The sequence below is a fragment of the Bos javanicus genome, chromosome X (assembly GCF_032452875.1).
Source record: "Bos javanicus breed banteng chromosome X, ARS-OSU_banteng_1.0, whole genome shotgun sequence".
Classification (NCBI taxonomy): Eukaryota; Metazoa; Chordata; class Mammalia; order Artiodactyla; family Bovidae; genus Bos; species Bos javanicus.
The window spans coordinates 123759568-123786193 of record NC_083897.1 but is presented as its reverse complement, the minus strand read 5'-3'; positions in this window follow the sequence as shown (position 1 = coordinate 123786193).

Here is a 26626-nt window from a genome sequence, read left to right as displayed (position 1 = left end):
CCCCTATATATGTTGTATACAAGAGACCCACCTTAAAACAAGGGACACATACAGACTGAAAGTGAAGGGCTGGAAAAAGATATTCCACGAAAATAGAGACCAAAAGAAAGCAGGAGTAGCACTACTCATATCAGATACAATAGACTTTAAAATAAAGGCTGTGAAAAGAGACAAAGAAGGACACTACATAATGATCAAAGATCAAGCCAAGAAGAAGATATAACAATTATAAATATATATGCACCCAACATAGGAGCTCCACAATATGTAAGGCAAATGCTAACAAGTATGAAAGGGAAAATTAACAATAACACAACAATAGTGGGAGACTTTAATACCCCACTCACACCCATGGATAGATCAACTAAACAGAAAAAAACAAGAAAACACAAACTTTAAAAGACACAATGGACCAGTTAGACCTAATTTGTATCTACTAGACATTTAACCCCAAAACAATGAATTTCACCTTTTTCTCAAGTGCACACAGAACCTTTTCCAGGATAGATCACATCCTGGGCCATAAATCTAACCTTGGTAAATTCAAAAAAACTGAAATCATACCAATCATCTTTTCTGACCACAATGCAGTAAGATTAGATGTGAATTACAGGAAAAAAAACAAACTATTAAAAATTCCAACATATGGAGGCTAAACAACATGCTTCTGAATAACCAACAAATCATAGAACAAATCAAAAAAGAAATCAAAACATGAATAGAAACAAATTAAAATGAAAACACAACAACCAAAAACCTATGGGACACTGTAAAAGCAGTGCTAAGGGGAAGGTTCATAGCAATACAGGCTTACTTCAAGAAATAAGAAAAAAGTCAAATGAATAACCTAACTCTACAACTAAAGCCCTCCTACGCTCACGCAGCCACCGCTCCTTGGATGTGGGGTTGCTCCTATATGCAGGTCAAGAAACAATAGTTAGAACTGGACATGGAACAATAGACTGGTTCCAAATACGAAAAGGAGTACGTCACGGCTGTATATTGTCACCCTGCTCATTTAATTTATATGCACAGTACATCATGAGAAACGTGGGGCTGGAAGAAGCACAAGCTGGAATCAAGATTGCCAGGAGAAATATCAATAACCTCAAATATGCAGACGGCACCACCCTTATGGCAGAAAGTGAAGAGGAACTAAAAAGCCTCTTGATGAAAGTGAAAGAGGAGAGTGAAAAAGCTGGCTTAAAGCTCAACATTCAGAAAACGAAGATCGTGGCATCCAGTCCCATCACTTCATGGGAAATAGATGAGGAAACAGTGGAAACAGTGTCAGACTTTATTTTTGGGGGCTACAAAATCACTGCAGATGGTGACTGCAGCCATGAAATTAAAAGACACTTACTCCTTGGAAGAAAAGTTATGACCAACCTAGATAGCATATTAAAAAGCAGAGGCATTACTTTGCCAACAAAGGTCCGTCTAATCAAGGCTATGGTTTTTCCAGTGGTCATGTATGGATGCGAGAGTCGGACTGTGAAGAAAGCTGAGTGCCAAAGAATTGATGCTTTTGAACTGTGGTGTTGGAGAAGACTCTTGAGAGTCCCTTGGACTGCAAGGAGATCCAACCAGTCCATTCTAAAGGAGATCAGTCCTGGGTGTTCTTTGGAAGGAGTGATGCTAAAGGTGAAACTCCAGTACTTTGGCCACCTCATGCAAAGAGTTGACTAATTGGAAAAGACTCTGATGCTGGCAGGGATTGGGGGCAGGAGGAGTAGGGGATGACAGAAGATGAGATGGCTGGATGGCATCACCGACTCGATGGAAATGAGTTTGAGTAAACTCCGGGAGTTGGTGTGGACAGGGAGGCCTGGAGTGCTGTAATTCATGGGGTCACAAAGAGTCGGACATGACTGAGCGACTGAACTGAACACCTAAAGCAACCAGAAAAGGAAGAAATGAAGAACCCCAGAGTTAGTAGAAGCAAAGAAATCTTAAAAATTAGGGCAGAAATAAATGCAAAAGAAACAAAAGAGAACATAGCAAAAATCAACAAAGCTGAAAGCTGGTTCTTGAGAAGATAAATAAAATTGACAAACCATTAGCCAGGCTCATCAAGAAACAAAGGGAGAAAAAGCAAATCAACAAAATTAGAAATTAATGGAGAAATCACAACAGACAACACAGAAATACAAAGGATCATAAGAGATTATATCAGCAACTATATGCCAATAAAATGGACAACTTGGAAGAAATGGACAAATTCTTAGCAAAGTATAACTTTCCAAAACTGAACCAGGAAGAAATATAAAATCTTCACAAACCCATCACAAGCACGGAAATCAAAACTATAATCAGAAATCTTCCAGCAAACAAAAGTCCAGGACCAGACAGCTTCACAGGTGAATTCTACCAGAAATTTAGAGAAGAGCTAAAACCCATCTTACTCAAACTCTTCCAGAAAATTTCAAAGGAAGGCAAACTGCCAAACTCATTCTATGAGGCCACCATCACCCTAATCCCAAAACCAGACAAAGATGCCATAATAAAAGAAAACTACAGGCCAGTATCACTGATGAACATAGATGCAAAAATCCTTAACAATATTCTACCAAACAGAATTTAACAACATATTAAAAACATCATACATCATGACCAAGTGGGCTTTATCCCAGGAATACAAAGATTCTTTAATATCTGCAAATCAATGTAATACACCACATAAACAAATTGAAAGATAAAAACAATATGATTATCTCAATAGATGCAGAGAAAGCCTTTGGCAAAATTCAACATCCATTTATGATAAAAAATCTCCAGAAAGCAGGAATAGAAAGAACATACCTCAACATAATAAAAGCTATATATGACAAACCCTCAGCAAACATTATCCTCAATGGTGAAAATTTGAAAGCATTTCCCCTAAAGTCAGGAACAAGACAAGGGTGCCCACTCTCACCACTACTATTCAACATAGTTTTGGAAGTTTTGGCCACAGTAATCAGAGCAGAAAAGGAAATAAAAGGAATCCAAATTGGAAAAGAAGAAGTAAAACTCTCACTGTTTGCAGATGACATTATCCTCTACATAGAAAACCCTGAAGAGTCTACCAGAAAATTACTAAACCTAATCAATGAATATAGTAAACTTGGAGGATATAAAATTAACACACAGAAATCCCTTACATTCCTATACACTAACAATGAGACAACAGAAATTTAAGAAACAATTCCATTCACCATTGCAATGAAACAAATAAAACACTTAGGACTATATCTACCTAAAGAAACAAAAGACCTTTACACAGAAAACTATAAAACACTGATGAAAGAAATCAAAGAGGACACAAATAGATGGAGAAATATACCATGTTCATGGCTTGGAATAATTAATACAGTGAAAATGAGTATACTACCCAAAGAAATCTATAGATTCAATATAATCCCTATCAAGATACCAACAGTATTCTTCACAGAACTAGAACAAATAATTTCACAATTTGTGTGGAAATACAAAAAAACCTCGAATAGCCAAAGCAATCTTGAGAAAGAAGAATGGAACTAGAGCAATCAACCTGCCTGACTTCAGACTATACTACAAAGCCACAGTCATCAACAGTATGGTACTGGCACAAAGACAGAAATATAGATCAATGGAACAAACTAGAAAGCCCAGAGATAAATCCATGCACCTATGGACACCTTATCTTTGACAAAGGAGGCAAGAATATACAATGGAGAAAAGACAATCTCTTTAACAAGTGGTGCTGGGAAAACTGGCCAACCACTTGTAAAAGAATGAAACTAGAACACTTCCTAACACTATACACCAAAATAAACTCAAAATGGATTAAAGATCTAAACATAAGACCAGAAACTATAAAACTCCTAGAGGAGAACATAGGCAAAACACTCTCCGACGTAAATCACAGCAGGATCCTCTATGACCCACCTCCCAAAATATTGGAAATAAAAGCAAAAATAAACAAATGGGACCTAATTAAACTTAAAAGATTCTGCACAACGAAGGAAACTATAAGCAAGGTGAAAAGACAGCCTTCAGAATGGGAGAAAATAATAGCAAATGAAGCAACTGACAAACAACTAATCTCAAAAATATACAAGCAACTCCTGAAGCTCAATTCCAGAAAAATAAACGACCCAATCAAAAAATAGGCCAAATAACTAAACAGACATTTCTCCAATGAAGACATACAGATGGCTAACAAACACATGAAAAGATGCTCAACATCACTCATTATCAGAGAAATGCAAATTAAAACCACTATGAGGTACCATTTCACACCAGTCAGAATGGCTGCTATCCAAAAGTCTACAAGCAACAAATGCTGGAGAGGGTGTGGAGAAAAGGAAACCTCTTACACTGTTGGTGGGAATGCAAACTAGTACAGCCACTATGGAAAACAGTGTGGAGATTCCTTAAAAAACTGGAAATAGAACTGCCTTATGACCCAGCAATCCCACTGCTGGGCATACACACTGAGGAAACCAGAATTGAAAGAGACACGTGCACCCCAATGTTCATCGCAGCACTGTTTATAATAGCCAGGACATGTAAGCAACCTAGATGTCCATCAGCAGATGAATGGATAAGAAAGCAGTGGTACATATACACAATGGAATATTACTCAGCCATTAAAAAGAACACATTTGAATCAGTTCTAATGAGGTGGATGAAACTGGAGCCTATTATACAGAGTGAAGTAAGCCAGAAAGAAAAACACCAATACAGTATACTAATGCATATATATGGAATTTAGAAAGATGGTAATGATAACCCTGTATGCGAGACAGCAAAAGAGACACAGATGTATAGAACAGACTTTTGGACTCTGTGGGAGAGGGAGAGGGGGGGATGATTTGGGAGAATGGCATTGAAACATGTATAATATCATATAAGAAATGAATCACCAGTCCATGTTCAATGCAGAATACAGGATGCTTGGGGCTGGTGCACTGGGATGACCCAGAGGGATGGTACAGGGAGGGAGGTGGGAGGGGGGGTTCAGGATGGGGAGCACGTGTACACCCGTGGCGGGTCATGTTGATGTATGGCAAAACCAATACAATATTGTAAAGTAAAAAAATAAATAAATAAAAATAAAAAATAAAACTATTTATAAATAAAAATTTTAAAACGTTATAACATTTACAAATTTATAAAAACAAACAAACAAAAAAAGACAGCATGGTACTGGCACAAAGACAGAAATATAGATCAATGAAACAAAACAGAAAGCCCAGAGATAAATCCACGCACCTATGGACACCTTATTTTTGACAAAGGAGGCAAGACTATACAATGGAGAAAAGACAATCTCGTTGACAAGTGGTGCTAGGAAAACTGGCCAACCACTTGTAAAAGAATGAAACTAGAACACTTCCTAACACCATACACCAAAATAAACTCAAAATGGATTAAAGATCTAAACATAAGACCAGAAACTATAAAACTCCTAGAGGAAAAAATAGGCAAAGCACTCTCTAACATAAATCACAGCAGGATCCTCTATGACCCACCCCAAGAGTAATGAAAATAAAAGCAAAAATAAACAAATGGGACCTAATTAAACTTAAAAGCTTTTGCACAATGAAGGAAAGTATAAGCAAGGTGAAAAGACAGCCTTCAGAATGGGAGAAGCAGCCTGCCAGGCTCCTCCGTCCATGGGATTTTCCAGGCAAGAGTACTGGAGTGGGTTGCCATTGCCTTCTCCAAATAGCCAACAAAGCAACGGACAAAGAATTAATCTCAAAAATACAGAAGCAGCTCCTGCAGCTCAATTCCAGAAAAATAAACGACCCAATCAAAAAATGGGCCAAATAACTAAACAGACATTGCTCTGAAGAAGTCATACAGATGCCTAACAAACACATGAAAAGATGTTCAACATCACTCATTATCAAAGAAATACAAATCAAAACCACAATGAGGTACCATTTCACACCAGTCAGAATGGCTGCGATCCAAAATTCTACAAGCAATAAATGCTGGAGAGGGTGTGGAGAAAAGGGTACCCTCTTAAACTGTTGGTAAGAATGCAAACTAGTACAGCCACTATGGAGAACAGTGTGGAGATTCCTTAAAAAACTGGAAATAGAACTGCCTTATGACCCAGCAATCCCACTGCTGGGCATACACTCTGAAGAAACCAGAACTGAAAGAGATACGTGTACCCCAATGTTCATCGCAGCACTGTTTATAATAGCCAGGACATGTAAGCAACCTAGATGTCCATCAGCAGATGAATTGGATAAGAAAGCTATGGTACATATACACAATGGAATATTACTCAGCCATTAAAAAAGAATACATTTGAATCAGTTCTAATGAGGTGGATGAAACTGGAGCCTATTATACAGAGTGAAGTAAGCCAGAAAGAAAAACGCCAATACAGTATACTAACGCATATAGATGGAACTTAGAGAGACGGTAATGATAACCCTGTATGCGAGACAGCAAAAGAGACACAGATGTATAGAAGAGTCTTTTGGATTCTGTGGGAGAAGGCAAGGGTGGAATGATTTGAGAGAATAGCATTGAAACATATATATTATCATATGTGAAACAGATCGCCAGTCCAGGTTCAGTGCATGAGACAGGGTGCTCAGGGCTGGTGCAGTGGGACGACCCAGAGGGATGGGATGGGGACAGAAGTGGGAGGGGGGTTCAGAATGGGGAACACATATACACCCATGCTGATTCACGTCAATGTATGGCAAAACCACTACAGTATTGTAAAGTAATTAGCCTCCAATTAAAATAAATAAATTTTAAGAAAAATTGTAAAAACTTGGCTACAATTTACCTATCTAATAACAGAGAACTGGCTTAGTAAATTTAGTGCATCCTGAAAGAGATGGGAATACCAGACCACCTGACCTGCCTCTTGAGAAATCTGTATGCAGGTCAGGAAGCAACAGTTAGAACTGGACATGGAACAATAGACTGGTTCCAAATAGGAAAAGGAGTACGTCAAGGCTGCATATTGTCACCCTGCTTATTTAATTTATATGCAGAGTACCTCATGAGAAATGCTAGGCTGGAAGAAGCACAAGATGGAATCAAGATTGCTGGGAGAAATATCAATAACCTCAGATATGCAGATGACACCACCCTTATTGCAGAAAGTGAAGAGGAACTAAAAGCCTCTTGATGAAAGTGAAAGAGGAGAGTGAAAAAGCTGGCTTAAAGCTCAACATTCAGAAAATGAAGATCATGGCATCCGGTCCCACCACTTCATGGGAAATAGATGGGGAAGCAGTGGAAACAGTGTCAGACTTTATTTTGGGGGGTGCCAAAATCACTGCAGATGGTGACTGCAGCCACGAAATTAAAAGACGCTTACTTCTTGGAAGGAAAGTTATGACCAACCTAGATAGCATATTCAAAAGCAGAGACATTACTTTGCCAACAAAGGTCTGTCTAGTCAAGGCTATGGTTTTTTCAGTGGTCATGTATGGATGTGAGAGTTGGACTGTGAAGAAAGCTGAGCACCGAACAATTGATGCTTTTGAACTGTGGTGTTGGAGAAGACCCTTGAGAGTCCCTTGGACTGCAAGGAGATCCAACCAGTCCATTCTGAAGGAGATCAGCCCTGGGATTTCTTTGGAAGGAATGATGCTAAAGCTGAAACTCCAATACTTTGGCCACCTCATGCGAAGAGTTGACTCATTGGAAAAGACTCTGATGCTGGGAGGGATTGGGGGCAGGAAGAAAAGGGGACGACAGAGGGTGAGATGGCTGGATGGCATCACCGACTCGATGGACGTGAGTTTGAGTGAACTCCGGGAGTTGGTGATGGACAAGGAGGCCTGGCGTGCTGTGATTCATGGGGTGGCAAAGAGTCGGACACGACTGAGCGAGTGAACTGAACTATGATAAAATATTTTGCAGCCACTAAAAGTGAATTTTAGAAGATTATTTAATTACATAAAATCAACAGTGTAGTTTTAAAAATATATGCAATATGATCTGGATTTTGTAAAAAAAAAACACTATATAGATATAATTTACACATGTTTTTAAAACATTTAAAATGTTAAAATTCTAATGTTATATCATGGAGGGAGCTTATAAGTAATTTTTATTTTCTTCATTGTCCTTCTGTTTTTTTCAGAGTCTTCAGTGAATATGTATGTTAATTTTATAATCATATAAATAAATGTAATTTTAAAAGGAAGGATGAGAAGAAAGGAGGGAGGGAGCAAGTGAGAGGAAGAGTGAACACAGACTCTAGTAAAGAACAGATCTGAATTTGAAACCAGACTCCACCTCATAGCTCTTAGATAATGAACAAACTAAGAACTTCTTTAAACCTAAGTTGTCTCATCTGTAAAAACAAGACTAAGAATTACTTTTAAAGGTAATTATGAAGGTTTAATATGGTCATATATGAGTTTTTCCAAACTTCTGAAGGACACTGATCATTTCAAATGCTCAAATACAATATTTCCTTTGAAAATTCAGAATACATATTTGGATATTAAAGATTCTACCAAGCCTCCCTTAAATAAACCAGTTGAATTTCATTTAGTCTAGCCTTTCCTGAATTCATCTGACCATGAAAATATATTTTACAGAATATCTATGAACCAACTTAATGGACACACTCCAGTACCCTGAATTCAATGGCTGCTTAGGTAGTTTTTGTCCTTTTTTTCCATCTATAAAGGACTAAGACTGGATTCTTATGATGCCAGAAATAGTGAACTAGATTGGCTAGAAGACAGCTTGTAATTAAGAACCTAAAAGAATAATGAACTTAAAGAGGAGAAGTCGGACTGGAAGTAACACAGACAAATGCTACCACAAATTGTTTCCCAACACAGCAATGAGGCATTTCATAGCTGAAAGGAAAAAAGAATGATGTTATCCCATATTAACATAAAATCATGATTTCCGATACTAAATGTAATGTGTAATCAAAAAATGAAGTTTACATGTGAATAATATGTTGATTAATCTTATTACATGCCAAGATCCTTACAGATAAAAGCAGGCCAATTTCAATTTATGGTTTCATAATGCATCAGCATTGTCTAGAGGCCTGTCCAATAGGAGATAGCAAGATCCATCTTCAATATAATTAATTTGTTTACATATAAGTTGAATAATCACATCCTACAGATATTCTTTAGGGGTCAGCATGAAAACTTCCCAGAAGAAATTAAGAAATAACACATGATAAAACCAACACTGATATAGGAAACACCATAAAAATTCAAAAGCATTTTAAGTTTACACCATCATTATCTTTAACTTAGTACAACTAATATAATGAATGAATAACTGAAGAAGGTAAAAGGTGCTTTGCATAAGATTCATAAATGGTAGAGGGAAATAAATACTCTCTCAAAATATCTTATAACCCTGTACATTAGAAAAGTTACCATATGCTAACTGGTATTGAGCAAGTGGTGGATAAAGGGGAAACCTTCTAAGAATTTGTAAAGATTACCAGCAGACTTGCAGCCCAGATTTTACATCTGCAGTTCTGAGCCTTGGATGCTCACTGAAAATACTGGAGTGGGTAGCTTTTTCCTTCTCCAGCAGATCTTCCCGACCCAGGAATTGAACCAGGGTCTCCTGCATTGCAGGCAGATTTTTTACCAACTGAGCTATCAGGGAAGCCCACTGAAATCACTGAGTAGCTTTAAAAAGTGATGCCTGGATTCTACTTCTGCAGATTCTGGTTTAAATGGTCTACATAGTTCAGCTTGGACACAAGGATTTTTTTAAGTTCCATCAGACAATTTTACCTACATAATTATGTAGGTAAATTATGTAATTTTACCTACATAATTATGTAAATTATGTAATTTTACCTACATAATTTTAAATAGCCAAGCTGGAAAACCACTGTTTGGAAGAAGGCACATTGTTCCTGGGACTTCCCAGGTATCTCAGCGGTAAAGAATCTGCCTGCCAATGCAGGAGACCAGGGTTCAGTCCCTAGGTTGGAAAGATGCCCTGGAGAAGGGAGTGGCAACCCCCTCCAGTACTCTTGCCTGAGCAACACCCTGGACAGAGAAGCCTGGCAGGCTACAGTCCATGGGATCACAAAAGAGTCTGACACAACTGAGCAACTAAACAACAACAACATTCCTATGTCGCAAAGAAGTCCCATACCTTTTTCAAGAACAATGACCACTACACAGACAAAATTAAGAAAGCCCCAAGAATGTGAGATATTTCTTATTCTTAATTAAGAAGAAGAAATAAGAAACTGTATAAACAGACCTCAAAGACTTTGAATATAGAAATGAATTCTGACACAGACCTGAAACAACTATGCTTACTAAGTTTAATGAAATACAACACAAACCTGAAATAACTTTACTGGAAACCACAAAAGGTTTCCAAGGAGATTTGAAAATGCAGCCAAAGAACTTATAGAAATGACAACTAAAATTTAAAATTTAAAACTCAATGGATTAGTTTAACAGCAGATTACACATATAGCAAAGGAGAAAGCTGATAAAAAGAAATACAGTTCAAAAGAATCCAAAATTCAGCACAGAAATACAGAAACAGAAAAATTAATCAAAGCATTTAAGAGACTCTATGTGGAGTGTGCCTGGTGGCTCAGATAGTAAAGAGTCTGCCAGAGAGTTCCAGAAAAACATCTATTTCTGCTTTATTGACTATGCCAAACCCTTTGACTGTGTGGATCACAAGAAACTGTGGAAAATTCTGAAAGAGATGGGCATACCAGACCACCTGACCTGCCTCTTGAGAAATCTGTATGCAGGTCAGGAAGCAACAGTTAGAACTGGACATGGAACAACAGACTGGTTCCAAGTATATTGTCACCCTGCTTATTTAACTTATATGCAGAGCACATCATGAGAAACACTGGGCTGGAAGAAGCACAAGCTGGAATTAAGATTGCTGGGAGAAATATCAATAACCTCAGATATGCAGATGACACCACCCTTATGGCAGAAAGTGAAGATGAACTAAAAAGCCTCTTGATGAAAGTGAAAGAGGAGAGTGAAAAAGTTGGCTTAAAGCTCAACATTCAGAAAACGAAGATCATGGCATCCGGTCCCACCACTTCATGGGAAATAGATGGGGAAACAGTGGAAACAGAGTCAGACTTTATTTTGGGGGGCTCCAAAATCACTGCAGATGGTGACTGCAGCCATGAAATTAAAAGACGCTTACTCCTTGGAAGAAAAGTTATGACCAACCTAGATAGCATATTCAAAAGCAAAGACATTACTTTGCCAACAAAGGTCCGTCTAGTCAAGGCTATGGTTTTTCCAGTGGGCATGTATGGATGTGAGAGTTGGACTGTGAAGAAGGCTGAGTGCCGAAGAATTGATGTTTTTGAACTGTGGTGTTGGAGAAGACTCTTGAGAGTCCCCTGGACTCCAAGGAGACTCAACCAGTCCATTCTGAAGGAGATCAGCCCTGGGGTTTCTTTGGAAGGAATGATGCTAAAGCTGAAACTCCAGTACTTTGGCCACCTCATGGGAAGAGTTGACTCATTGGAAAAGACTCTGATGCTGGCAGGGATTGGGGGCAGGAGGAGAAGGGGACGACAGAGGATGAGATGGCTGGATGGCATCACTGACTTGATGGACGTGAGTCTGAGTGAACTCTGGGAGTTGGTGATGGACAGGGAGGCCTGGCGTGCTGCGATTCATGGGGTGGCAAAGAGTCGGACACGACTGAGCGACTGAACTGAACTGAACTGAACTGCCTGCAATGCAGGAGACCCAGGTTTGATCCCTGGGACAGAAAGATCCCCTGGAGAAGGAAATGGCAACCCACTGCAGTATTCTTGCCAAGAAAATCCCATGGGCAGAGGAGCCTAGTGGGCTATAGTCCATGGGGTTGCAAAGAGTCAGACACGACTGAGCAACTAACACTTTCACTTCACTTTAATGTGGAATGTAGAGTGAAAAGGTTTGAGATATATCAAACCTCTGAATATCTAAAACAGAATAACATGTATCACCAGTATTATTATTTACATGATCTGTAACATCATGCCTTAACTCAAACCTCCATTTCCATACACTTAAGTTTAAAAGAGCACACGTCCATAAAATTCAGAGGTTTGCATAAACTGTCATTTTTTGAGAGGACAGTGTGATTTTCCAAGACTAACATTTTATGAGACTTCATCTTTGGTTTATTCTTACCATCTCTGCAATTCCACAGGAAGTGTTTACACATATATCTTTTGACCTTGATTTTATCAACTACTAATTTTAATGTTCATGTATCAGTTGCCATGTGTAAAGCAGCGACGAGCTTTAATTTTCTGTATTTCATAGCTGGGTAGCCTCCATTCTTTCCTTAGAAATAGACAAAATATTTTGAGTCTATGAGATTTACAAGTGCATCTAAAATTTTGCCAAGTTCCAAATAATGGCAGTGTAACTATAAGTACACTCTCTTTTAGCTCGTCATCATTTATAATTAACAGTTTTCTCTAAATCAGTGATTTTTTGAGCTGCAGATTAAGACCTATTAGTGAATTCTAAAACTGATTTAGCATATCAAAAGCAGCATTTTAAAAGAATTAAACCAGAACAGAAAAAGAAAATATCTTACTTAAGAGTAAGAATTGTTTCTTAAAATTTATTTTCATGTGTATGTTATTTACATATATAATGTATATTTATTTCATATATACCATCTCTATATATACATAAATGAACATATATGTTTGAGTGTACAAAGTTAAAATATAAAATTATTTTTTTAACTGTAGGTCGTGGTCAAAAAGTTTCAAAGCCACCAGTGTGAAATAATCTCACAGGTACGCCACACAGCAAAATATACATATAATTCCTACCCTGCTGCTGCTGCTGCTGCTAAGTCGCTTCAGTCGTGCCCGACTCTGTGCGACCCCATAGACGGCAGCCCACCAGGCTCCCCTGTCCCTGGGATTCTCCAGGCAAGAACACTGGAGTGGGTTGCCGTTTCCTTCTCTGCTGCATGAAAGTGAAAAGCGAAAGTGAAGCTGTTCGGTCGTGTCTGACTCTTAGCGACCCCATGGACTGCAGCCTGTCAGGCTCCTCCATCCATGGGATTTTCCAGGCAAAAGTACTGGAGAATTCCTACCCTAAAATATTTCAAAGAACCTTGAGAGAGCAAGTGTATTAATCTCAGCTCTGTTTTAAAACAGGCATCTCAAAAAGCTTAAGATTGCCAACAATGAACATGTATTTTTTGCTTATATCATATGTTGTCACCCACAAGTGTGCTGCTACAATTCCACATGTGATTTCAATTCTGGGGTCCAGACTGCAGGAGACGCCCCTACTTAAGACATATGCACTTTAATGGCAGAGAGAACAAGCAAGAGTGATGGATGTGTTTGATGCTCAGATGTGGCACACATCACGTCCACTCACAGTCCACTAAACTAGATTATATCACGTGTCCGAGCCCAGAGTCTATGTGGTAGTATTATAAAGTCTGCCTTCAAGGTGCCACAGCAACTCAAATGGCAACAAGCAAAGACAAACTTCTCATCAGTAAGGGAGCTAGTATTTGGGAACAATCATACAATCTATCAGAGCAACCCACTTCTCTCCTTTCCCTAATCCCTTTGTATGATAAAGGAAAAGAGAGTATTTCTTGTCCTCAAGGCAGGAAAGAGGCCAAGGTCATGGCTTATGTGAGTTGTGGCATGGTAGCTTCCTCTGGATTCTGGTCAGGTATGTCTCACTTAATTGGGGTTATTATCCTACAAATTGACTAGGATTTTGAAATATAACTAGAATAGGACAAATCCTCATGTACAGGAAAAAATCACCAAGACACCATATAATGAAGACAACAATTACCCAGAAATCAAGAAAATTTCATAAGTGAAAAAACTGTTACCAAAAAAGGGGTTAAGACTGATCTTCTTCCAAAGGGCACCAATGTATTTATATAAACCAAGGGCAGATAACACTAATAACACCATGAGAGACTGGATTTTTTTATGGTATATGTTAAAAGTACTCATTATCTGTTCTGTTCTCTTGTGGAAGTTCATATAAGTAAATGTTATTATAATTTTCTTAAAATCAAACTACTGAAGATTATGCATTCCAGTGTTTCTTCCTTAACTCAAAAATAGTTTAGAATTCCAGTCACAAATTGAAGAAACAGCCAATAATAAAATTCATGAATGCTTATGACTCTCTGGGAACCAAACCTTTAAAAGTGTGACAAATCAGGTATTCATAAGTGAACATTATTTTAAAATTTCCAACTAGTATGAATCATTTCAAGCCAAATTATAGTAGAAATGCCCTATCCATATTAAATCCTAAACTATGCACTTAAATGGCCAATAATTTATTCTTTGAGAGAACATGAACAAGACCCCAATCAATTTACATGAGACAGTCCAAGCAAACACAAAACTGCTGCCAAGTTCCAACTGTTCCATCCTGATAATTTTGTAAAAAAAAAAAATATTCAGTGGAAACTAAGATGGTTGTTTATGTAATTTCAGTTCAGTTCAGTCACACAGTCATGTCCAACTCTTTGCCACCCCATGGACTGCAGCACGCCAGGCTTCCCTGTCCATCACCAACTTCCAGAGCCTACTCAAACTCACGTCCATTGCGTCGGTGAGCCATCCAACCATCTCATCCTCTGGGTTCCCCTTCTCCTCCCACCTTCAATCTTTCCCAGCATCAGGGTCTTTTCAAATGAGTTGGTTCTTTGCATCAGGTGACCAGAGTATTGGAGTTTCAGCTTCAGCATCAGTCCTTCCAATGAGTATTCAGGACTGACTTCCTATAGGATGGACTGGTTGGATCTCCTTGCAATCCAAGGGACTCTCAAGAGTCTTCTCCAATACCACAGTTCAAAAGCATCAATTCTTTGGCACTCAGCTTTCTTTATAGTCCGACTCACATCCATACATGACTACTGGAAAACCCATAGCTTTGACTAGATGGACCTTTGTTGGCAAAGTAGTATCTCTCCTTTTTAATATGCTGTCTAGGTTGGTCATAGCTTTCTTCCAAGGAGCAAGTGTCTTTTAATTTCATGGCTGCAGTCACCATCTGCAGTGATTTTGGAACCCCCAAAAATAAAGTCTGTCACTGTTTCCACTGTTTCCGCATCTATTTGCCATGAAGTGATGGGACCAGATGCCTTGATCTTAGTTTTCTGAATGTTGAGTTTTAAGCCAACTTCTGCATTTTCCTCTTTCAGTTTCATCAAGAGGCTCTTTAGTTCTTCTTTGCTTTCTGCCATTTAAGGATGGTGGCATCTGAGTATCTGAGGTTATTGATATTTCTCCCAGCAATCTTGATTCCAGCCTGTGCTTCATCCAGCCCAGCATTTCACATGATGTACTCTGCATATAAGTTAAATAAGCAGGGTGACGATATACAGCCTTGACGTACTCCTTTTCCTATTTGGAACCAGTCTGTTGTTCCATGTCCAGTTCTAACTGTTGCTTCTTGACCTGCATACAGATTTCTCAAGAGGCAGGTCAGGTGGTCTGGTATGCCCATCTCTTTAAGAATTTTCCAGTTTGTTGTGATCCACATAGTCAAAAGCTTTGGCGTAGTCAGTAAAGCAAAAATATAAGTTTTTCCAGAACTCTCTTGCTTTTTTGTAACTTAGCTATAAATAAAATTATAGTGTGTATGTGTGTGAACTCTAGGCCACATGGTACCTCTTCTTGAACACCTTTGGGCAATATACAAGCACATATCTCTATGTAGCAATGCTGCTGCTGCTAAGTCGCTTCAGTCATGTCTGACTCTGTGCAACCCCATAAATGGCAGCCCACTAGGCTCCCCCTGGGATTCTCCAGGCAAGAGTACTGGAGTGGGTTGCTATTTCCTTATCCACTATGTAGCAATAGTCCTGCACAAAAACTATCCTTACAGTCTTCAGTGGTCTCTATGTTATTTATCAAATGGAATTAACAATCATTCAATGCACACTTCATCCCCAAGTGAACCCTCACCTCAGCAGTCAGAACCTAAAAGGAAAGCCTGAGAAGGGACCACGTGGCACTTTATCTTGCTTTGGCCGAAGGGAGACTTTCATTGATTATATGACACGTCACTCTCATTTCACTGAGACATCAAGGGAGGTAAGTGTGAAGGAAGTCCCTCCAAACATCTCGAAGGAGGCCATACCAAGAGTGACCTAAAATCTGGGTAGAACACAAGATGTAATGTCACTATTTTCACATAAGGTGACTAAAACAGCTATTGATGGTGACAGCACCCAAATACTATAGTCACGAGGTAAAGAAGAAAAGGGGCTTCCCAAAGTACCACTGAGACTTGGAATGTTAAAACTGAAGGAAAAATAAGAGTTATTTAATTTGACTCTTTCATTTGACATATAATGAAGCAGATTTAAAGCATTTTAATGACTCTTCCAAGGTCACCCCAGTTAATTTTTTTATGACAATTGAAGTTGAACCTATGTCTCACAATTCACAGCTCACTGCTCTTTCCACTACAACTCTGAAACTCCAGCTGCAGCACTGATTTCTCAACAAGGAAGCACAATTATAGCTAGGATATTAGTGAATAATATTTAATGACAGTGGGCTTCCCTCATAGCTCAGTCGGTAAAGAATCTGCCTGCAATTCAGGAGACCCAGGTTTGATTCCTGGGTTATGAAGATCCCCTGGAGAAGGAAATGGCAATCCACTCTGGTATTCTTGCCTGAAAAATCCCATGGATAGAGGAGTCTGGCAGGCTATAGTCCATGGGGTCGCAAGAGTCAGACATGACTTAGCGACTAAACCACCACTATTTAATGACAGGGAAAAAGCAACTTTCTTGTGTGATAGAAATATTCTTTATTTGATTGGGATGCAACACATGTATATATTTGTATACTCACTGAATGTAAGACGTGTACATTTCACCATAAATTATTTTATTATTAAAATAAAATATATAATAAAAAGAATTTATGAGATACCAAAAATTATTTAATGATATAAATACGCACAGGATATAGCTAAGCTTCTGTGGGACTTCCCTTATAGCTCAGTTGGTAAAGAATCTGCCTGCAATGCAGGAGACCCCGGTTCAATTCCTGGGTTGGGAAGATCCCCCAGAGAAGGGAAAGTCTACCCACTCCAGTATTCTAGCCTGGAGAATTCCATGGACTATACAGTCCATGGGGTCGCAAAGAGTTGGACACAACTAAGCGACCTTCCCTTTCACTTTACCTTATCCTAGGTCATGAAGAAATCAGAACCTGAGGTAAGGATTAAGATATTAAACTTTATTTGGGAGGTGTAACTTGGGCAGTAAGAGTGAAGAAAAAAGGGCTAAGGTAAGGAACAAGATAAGGAAAAATGCAAAACATGCAATATGGTGCATTACTTAGCATGATTACTGCTTCATAAGGAACCATGAAGAGACACAGTAATACACACAGCAGATGTATTCGCTCAGCAGACCACACTCTAGAAACTTTGCTAGAAGGACCCATATGTACTTCAGAGCACTCCAGAGGATAAAAAAGAGGGGGAAATTGATCTAACTAGTTCCTTCTTATCTCTTATTTCCTACTCCTATTGCACACATTCCCCAATAACACTAGGCTTCCCTGGTGGCTCAGATGGTAAATCTGCGTGCAATGTGAAGGCCCAGGTTCGATCCCTGGGTTGGAAAGATCCCATGGCAAAGAGAAAGGCAACCCACTCCAGTATTCTTGCCTGGAGAATTCTATAAACAGAGGAGCCTGGCAGGCTACAGTCCATGGGATCACAGAGTCAGGAACGACTGAGTGACTATCACTTTCACTTTCCCAGTAACACCAAATGGCCCCTAGGCAGCTGTTCAAGAAACCAGATCCCAGGATTCCCTGGCGGTCCAGTGGTTAAGATTCTGTGCTTCCACTACAAGGGGCACAGGCTGGATCCCTGGCCACAGAACTAAAATTCAGAATGCCACATGGCCAAAAAAAAAAACAAAGAAAAAAAGAAACCATATGCCACAACCCACAGGTGATATTTCTTCTCACTTTAAATTTGGAGGGTAACTCAGTGCAGATGGGACACTATCCAAATGGTATGGTACACAGGTTTGTAAACACATAGATTAATAAGTAGGCTACAGAATAATATGCAAACTATTATCCTATTTTTATTAAATAAATAAATCTAGGAGAATATATTCCAAAATATTAAAAATAATCATCTCTAGGGTGGTGAAGTTAACACTGATTGCCTTTCCACTTTGGTCTTCTCTGTATTTCCTCAGTTTTCCACCCTCCAAATCTAATACTCATGTCTCCACAGTGTTCCATTTACTCCCACCTTACTACCTTCAATCCTTCATGCCATGATGATGTTTTTAAGCCTACAGAGGAAAGTTACTTGGGATTTAGTCACTAAACTCAGAATGCACAGCAAATATTGCATACAGTAAATATTACTTTTGAAAAATCTCTTAAATTACTCATAATAGTTTACTGCCTATAACAAATGGTATGTTGTGTACTACTCATAAACTGAGTTTGAGGCCCTCTCAAATTTGAGAACTTCTGAGCTTTATGGAAGAAAAAATAAAAAATGTATGTGCAGTTGTCTAGACAGGCAAACTATACTGCAGTCAAGATAAAGCTCTCACTCTGGGTGCCCATATGGTTCCCTTCCTCCCTTCAGTCAAGCTTCCACTCAGGTATGATCTCCTGATATACAGGGTGGTTTGTGGGGGGAAGATGAGAAAAAGAGAGAGAGTACTCAGAACTGGAAGATTCCAGAGAAGAGAGAGCAAAATGATCAACACAGGTATGAAAAGGAAGAGATTTCCAACACATTGGTATTCCTGTTCTGTTCGAATTATTAAATAAAACCCATTGAAAATTATCACAATCTACCATTTGAAAATGCAATTTACTTAATGTTTGTATATGCATTGAAATAAACGAATATATTAACAATGAAAGTAATGGAACCCTCACAAATGTCTCTTTGCTTACTACCACATCTGAAATGGCAACTCACTCCAGTATTCTTGCCTGGGAAACCCCATGGACAGGGGAGCCTGGCGGTCTACAGTCCATGGTGTCGCAAAGAGTCAGACACAACTTCAACTAAACAAACAACAACAACAACATCTGAAATAGCAGCTCTTGGTGACCCCTATTCTTTTAATTTGTTTCATTTAGAGTAGAGCTCTTTTAACAGTCTGACAGCATATCAAATACATAGCTGCTAATCTGTTTGTTCAATGTCTCCCTAGTTAGAATATAAGTTCCATGAGGGCAGAGACTTTGTGTATTTTGTTCACTGCTGTATCCTCAGTGAGCTTAGAAGAATCGTGGCACATAACAGGTGCTCAAAAATTATTTGTTAAAAGTAACAACTAAATCCCTAACCTCCTTTAAGCCTCTATAATCTTAATATACATTCTCAAATGCGTTTAGTTTGTTGTGCTAAGGAAGCTACCACACTGTTCCTTCCTCTTTTTCTTCAGACACAGGTATTAGCAAACTCGGGGCACTAATTGCCCAGCTTAAAATTGAATGGCACTAGGGCCGTACTTCAAAGATTATACTCTACTTAATAAACCATTGTACAGATTTTGCATTTTTCATATTTCATTTCTAAATCACTGAGGTTTTATAGAATTATTACTATTTCTTACAAAATATTTTCTTATTTTCTCATTCTAGACTATTGAATTACAGTGGTTCTGTTTGACATACCTTCAATATTCCATATGAAACTTGATTTATGCCACTATTATCTCTGAGACTGGAAATTTAAGTTTATTGATATAAGACTTACAGGACACAATCTATCCAGTAAATTTAGTAGTACCTTTAAAACATTATGTTATATTCTTCTGTAACCTGCTACAATCTGGTCTTAAAAATACATTTTACAAATATAAAGGCACTTAGTGAGTTTGACCCAACCCATATTTATATTTTGCTTTTTAAAAAATTTAATAAGCTCTTTTAAAACTATGAATAAGGGATGCTTCTGAGAAAGTGGAAGGATAAATAAACATTTTAATCTTCTTAATTCATACTTTATCTCATTCTAAAAACTATTTCATATAACTTATATATAGACTCTACAAGATGAAAAATATATAAGAACTCAAGGACAAGGAAAAATAAAGAAATAATGGTACTATGTGACCAGAGAAGTATCCTTTATACCTAGAAAGTGCAGAGCAGGAGCAGAGTATTAACAATTACACTTTATTGTTTTCTCCCTGTCACTGTGACCAAATAAAATTTCTATACTATGAGAAAAGGGAACCAAAGTATTCAATTCTTCCTTAAAAAATTCAACTGAAGAAAGAAAAACAGGGAATTCCCAGGCAGTCCAGTGGTTAGGACTTAGCACTTTCACTATCATGGGCCCAGGTTCAATCCCGGGTTGGGAAACTAAGATCCCACAAGTTGCATGGCTTGGATTTAAAAAAAAAGAAAAAAAAAAGAAAAACAATTAGAAAATGTCTGTTTTGTGTTTGAAATAGAAAAATTTCCTGATTAAGCTTGGCCCCCAGATTTCACTAATCAAAGTAGGCCCTACTGTCCTAAATGTCCTAATGGATAAACAAGATGTGATATATATACAATGGAATATTACTCAGCCATAAAAATGAATGAAATAATGCCATTTGCAGCAACACAGATGAACCTGGAGATTAATTATCATGCTAAGAGAAGTAAGTTAAACAAAGAAAGACAAATATCATATGATATCACTAACATGTGTAATCTAAAAAAAATGATACAAATGAACTTATTTATAAAGCAAAAACAGACTCACAGACATAGAAAACAAATTTATGGTTGTAGAAGCAGAAAGTGGGACAGGGGGGATAAGTTAGGAGTATCAGATTAACAGACACACACTACTTTATAAAAAATTGACAAACAAGGACCTACTCTATAGCACAGGGAACTATATTTAGTGTCTTGTAATAATCAATAATGGAAAAGAATATATATAACTGAATCAATTTTCTATACACCTGAAGCTAACAAAATATTGTAAATAAACTATACTTCAAAAAAAAACAAGAGTTCAGCATTCAAAGTAGGATTTCTATACCTTAGGAGGGACATATGACAACCTATCAACCCATGTAGAGTGAATGGAAACTATTAAGATTTTTACATTTACTATTTTATCATCCAGTTTTGGTTCTATAATGTTTATCTTACATATTTGAGACACTTCTTTTAAGTATATGTTCAAAGCACAAGAACATTTTTTAACAAAATTGGGATTAGACTATGTGTGTGTCTACATATATAACATCTGTCACTTACCTTTACTAAGACTCCATCATAAGCATTTTCTCATACATTAAATATTACTGGAAAAACTATATTTATTCATGCTATATTTATTGAATGTATTATATGGATGAACTATAAGTTTCATTAAACTGTAATCCTCAGTTGTTAGAAAACCAGATTGTCTCTAATATTAACTATTTCAAATGAAGTTGTGATGAACATCCTTGCACACAAATACCTTTTTTTCTAGAGGCAGAATTCCTGGGACAAAGGATATTAACATTTTTGACATTTATGATGTGGATATTGTGCAATTTTTACAAATACAAAAAATTCTAACGCACAAAAATAGTTACTGATGGTCACATTGACCTGTTCCCATCACATTTTAACAGCTGGGGCAATCATTTTCAATGTAATATCATTGTGCTAAAATATCAGTTCAGTTCAGTCGCTCAGTCGTGTCCGACTCTTTGCCACCCCATGAATCTCAGCACGCCAGGCCTCCCTGTCCATCACCAACTCCTGGAGTTCACTCAGACTCACGTCCATCGAGTCAGTGATGCCATCCAGCCATCTCATCCTCTGTCATCCCCTTCTCCTCCTGCCCCCAATCCCTCCCAGCATCAGAGTCTTTTCCAATGAGTCAACTCTTCGCATGAGGTGGCCAAAGTACTGGAGTTTCAGCATCATTCCCTCCAAAGAAATCCCAGGGCTGATCTCCTTTAGAATGGACTGGTTGGATCTCCTTGCAGTCCAAGGGACTCTCAAGAGTCTTCTCCAACACCACAGTTCAAAAGCATAAATTGATCGGCACTCAGCCTTCTTCACAGTCCAACTCTCACATCCATACATGACTACTGGAAAAACCATAGCCTTGACTAGATGGACCTTTCTTGGCAAAGTAATGTCTCTGCTTTTGAATATGCTATCTAGGTTGGTCATAGCTTTCCTTCCAAGGAGTAAGCATCTTTTAATTTCATGGCTGCAGTCACCATCTGCAGTGATTTTGGAGCCCAAAAAATAAAGTCTGACACTGTTTCCACTGCTTCCCCATCTATTTCCCATGAAGTGATGGGACCAGATGTCATGATCCTCGTTTTCTGAATGTTGAGTTTTAAGCCAACTTTTTCACTCTCCACTCTCACTTTGATCAAGAGGCTTTTTAGTTCCTCTTCACTTTCTACCATAAGGGTGGTGTCATCTGCATAGCTGAGGTTATTGATATTTCTCCCAGCAATCTTGATTCCAGCTTGTGCTTCTTCCAGCCCAGTGTTTCTCATGATGTACTCTGCATATAAGTTAAATAAGCAGGGTGACGATATACAGCCTTGACGTACTCCTTTTCCTATTTGGAACCAGTCTGTTGTTCCATGTCCAGTTCTAACTGTTGCTTCTTGACCTGCATACAGATTTCTCAAGAGGCAGGTCAGGTGGTCTGGTATGCCCATCTCTTTCAGAATTTTCCACAGTTTATTGTGATCCACACAGTCAAAGGCTTTGGCATAGTCAATAAAGCAGAAATAGATGTTTTTCTGGAACTCTCTTGTTTTTTCCATGGAGGTTATGTGGTGGTCCAGTGGTTGTGAATCTGCCTGTCAATTCAGTGGTCATGGATTCAATCCCTGCTCTGGGAAGATCCCACATGCCATGGAGCAACTAAGTCCATGTGCCACAACTACTGAACCCATGTCTCTAGAATCCTCAAGCTACAACTACTGAGCCCACACACCATAACTACTGAAGCTCACGTGCCTAGAGCCTATGTTCTGCAACAAGAGAAGCTATCACAATGAGAAGCTCATGCACTGCAACTAGAGAGTACCTCCCACTTGCTGCAACTAGAGGAAGACTGCATATAGCAACAAAGAACCAGCACAGCCAAAATAAATAAATAAATCTTTTTTAAAAAAAATTTTAAATCTATTCCTCTGACCCTATATTTGTCTCTCCAAATTAATGCCATAATAAAAGATGTCCTCTTAGAAAAATAAACATATTTATGTCGAGCCTCTGTTGTTTGCTGGGGAGAAGCAATGAACAAGGAATACATAAGCTTTCAATTAGATACTCCTTTAATGCTGTGAGCTGTCACTAATCCCTTCCTCTAAAAACACTGTGGAAAGCAACTACAGAGCTTAAAAGTCCTGGGAAAACACCAAGATTCTATCACAACCATGTCACATGTAGCCATCACATTGCCATCTTGATCTTTGTTTTATTGTTGGTTTGTTGCAAAAGGCTTTACTGTTTCCATTTGGTCCAAGGCTTTGGAGAGGGCTTCAGGGCGTCAAAAAGCTGCCTCATGGTTGCAGAGAGGGGCTTCAGGCAGAAGCCCTAACACCAGAGGGGCCCCTCAAAGGCCACTGGACTCAGGAGGCTCCTGGTCATGCTTGCAGATGAGCCTTTCCAAAAGAGACTCGCCCAGCTCCGTCTGGGGTCCAGCCAGCCTGCAGAGGTTGGTCAGGTGGTCATCCATCTTCCTGATGAGTTTCATCTCCTCATCTAGGAAGTGGCTCTCCAGGAAGTCACAGATGTGGGAGTCTGTGAGGGCAGAATCCAGGCCATGTAGATCCAAAAAGGCCTGGTTCAGGCTCTTCTGCATGAGAAGGGTAACTTCCATAGCATCCTAGATTTTACCCACTCATCTTGAGATGCTTCTTCATGTCCAGGCACAGCCACTGCACTGGTTTTGCATTTTCATGCAATGCTCTGCACCCTTGCACTTCTCCTTGGCCAGTCCACAGAGAAAGTGCCCCCATCAGCATTCCAGAGCTGTGAAAACAGAAGCCCAGGGAGACGTAGGTGCAAGGCCCACAGATGCACGGTGACCAGGAGGTGGACAGGGCCTCCACCTCAGCAGAATCATTCTGATGAAACTGGGAGCTCATGGTTGATTGGTAATAAGGAGTTTAGCTCAAAAATGGTGTTGGTACTCCTGGTGATTGCAGACAGTTAAGTGGCTGATTCAGAAGGCTGTGACTGGGAAAAAAGGTTGAAGGGTGGTCAAAGGCTGGAGCAAGGGGAGTTCCTAGGTCTATTCAGTTCAAACACTGCTGAAGTAAGAGACAAATCTGCAGGACCACCAAGCACACTGTGCCCATCTTGTTCTTTGAATAAGACGAACTGGAAGTTACAGCACAAAGCTTGAGAAAAGTTGTAACTATTCTTTTACTTTTTTCTCTAATTATGCCAAGGTGCAGTCCAGGTCATCATCTGGCCAGTAGATGTTATGGACAGCAAATGAGAGGACATTTAAAATAAGAAGTTTTAATAATCATTATGAAATATGACATACCTTGAAGATTCAGGCTGCTCTGAGTATGATATGGTTTGGAAGGATCAAGTATTAATCTGAAAGGTTTGTTTCTATAATGTGAAAGGGAGTCTAACCTCGATCACCTTTTTGACCAAAACAGACAAAAACTTTAAAAATTAAAGAGGATAGGTATAATTATGTTGTTTTTTAAGTTAAAAACAATGCCCAAACTTTTTTTTTTTTAAAGTAAAAAAAAATGGAATACCTCTATGGAAAAGGTGGGGAGTAAAGTGAAGGGGACAGAGTTAAAAGTTAGACTTCTCTGTCCATACTTAGTTTTTAGGTTTGGTTTTAGAACCATCTAACAATTCAACATGATTGGAATAGAAAAAATAATCAAATTAAAATAATACAATTTCAGTGAGAAAGCAATCCCCAAAAATCAGGAGCAAAAATGAGAAAAATTAAATGGTGTATTGATTTTGCAGCACATTCACAAAGAGAGAAAGAATTATTTCAAGTGAATTTAAATTATATTAATTTAGTTATACACCCCTAGTAGTATATATCCTATGCCCAAAAAGAGACTAAATATTTTAGGTAATCATATTTCTGCTGCTAGTAGTAATGTTGGTATTATTATTTGAAAGCCATCTTGTAAAAAAAAAAAGCTAAATAATTATGTTGGAGTCACTGGGAATCTTTTGCATTGGGGGAGGGAAGGATAAGTAAAACTCACGTATTTCTAAACTTATTTTGAAGTATTCGTTTAAATTCATAATGTATTTTATCTTAAAATTACATACATATACATATACATATCTCCACTGAATAAAGCCTAGACACAGTGACTACTCTAGTAGTAATGAGCTCCTCTAGTGCTCCATTTGTGGTCTCTAAATACCATTTCCCACTAAAAGAGAGCAAAGTACCTTGGAGAATGATTGATTCTGTGTCAAGACAGGAAATGTACAAGGTAAGCCTAGTATCTTGTCACACCAGAAGTCAACAAAATTATCAAAGACTGCCTAGGGTCATGTCAAAAGGACCCAGGATCATTAATAATAACATGAAATGCCTTCCATCATTCCCTTTCCTATCTCAGAGTAACATAACTTAGGCATCAGTTCAGTTCAGTCGCTCAATTGTGTCCGACTCTTTGCGACCCCATGAGCTGCAGTATGCCAGGCCTCCCTGTCCATCACCAATTCCCAGAGCCTACCCAAATTCATGTCCATTGAGTTGGTGATGCCATCCAACCATCTCATCCTCTGTCGTCCCCTCCTCCTCCTGCCCTCAACCTTTCCCAGCATCAGAGTCTTTTCAAATGAGTCAGCTCTTCACATCAGGTGGCCAGAGTATAGAGAAAACTAAACACATAAATGATCGGCTTAAAATTTCAGCTTTAGGATCAATTGAAATGGCCATAGTTTTTTATATATGCCATGATTCCACCATGAAAGCTGCAGACAGTAGGAATTCCAAATACGGGATTTGTTTGGGGGTAGGAGCTGGATCTAATCACACTAGGACCACAGCCTTGTCTAACGCAATGAAACTAAGCCATGCCCTGTGGGGCCACCCAAGATGGGCGGGTCATAGTGGAGAGGTCTGACAGGATGTGATCCACTGGAAAAGGGAATGGCAAACCACTTCAGTATTCTTGCCTTGAGAACCCCATGAACGGTAGTATGAAAAGGCAAAATGATAGGATACTGAAAGAGGAACTCCCCAGGTCGGTAGGTGCCCAATATGCTACTGGAGATCAGTGGAGAAATAACTCCAGAAAGAATGAAGGGATGGAGCCAAAGCAAAAACAATACCCAGTTGTGGACGTGACTGGTGATAGAAGCAAGGTCCGATGCTGTAAAGAGCAATATTGCATAGGAACCTGGAATGTCAGGTCCATGAATCAAGGCAAATTGGAAGTGGACAAACAAGAGATGGCAAGAGTGAACATCGACATTCTAGGAATCAGCGAACTAAAATGGACTGGAATGGGTGAATTTAACTCAGATTACCATTATATCTACTACTGCGGGCAGGAATCCCTTAGAAGAAATGGAGCAGCCGTCATGGTCAACAAAAGAGTCCGAAATGCAGTACTTGGATGCAATCTCAAAAACGACAGAATGATCTCTGTTCATTTCCAAGGCAAACCATTC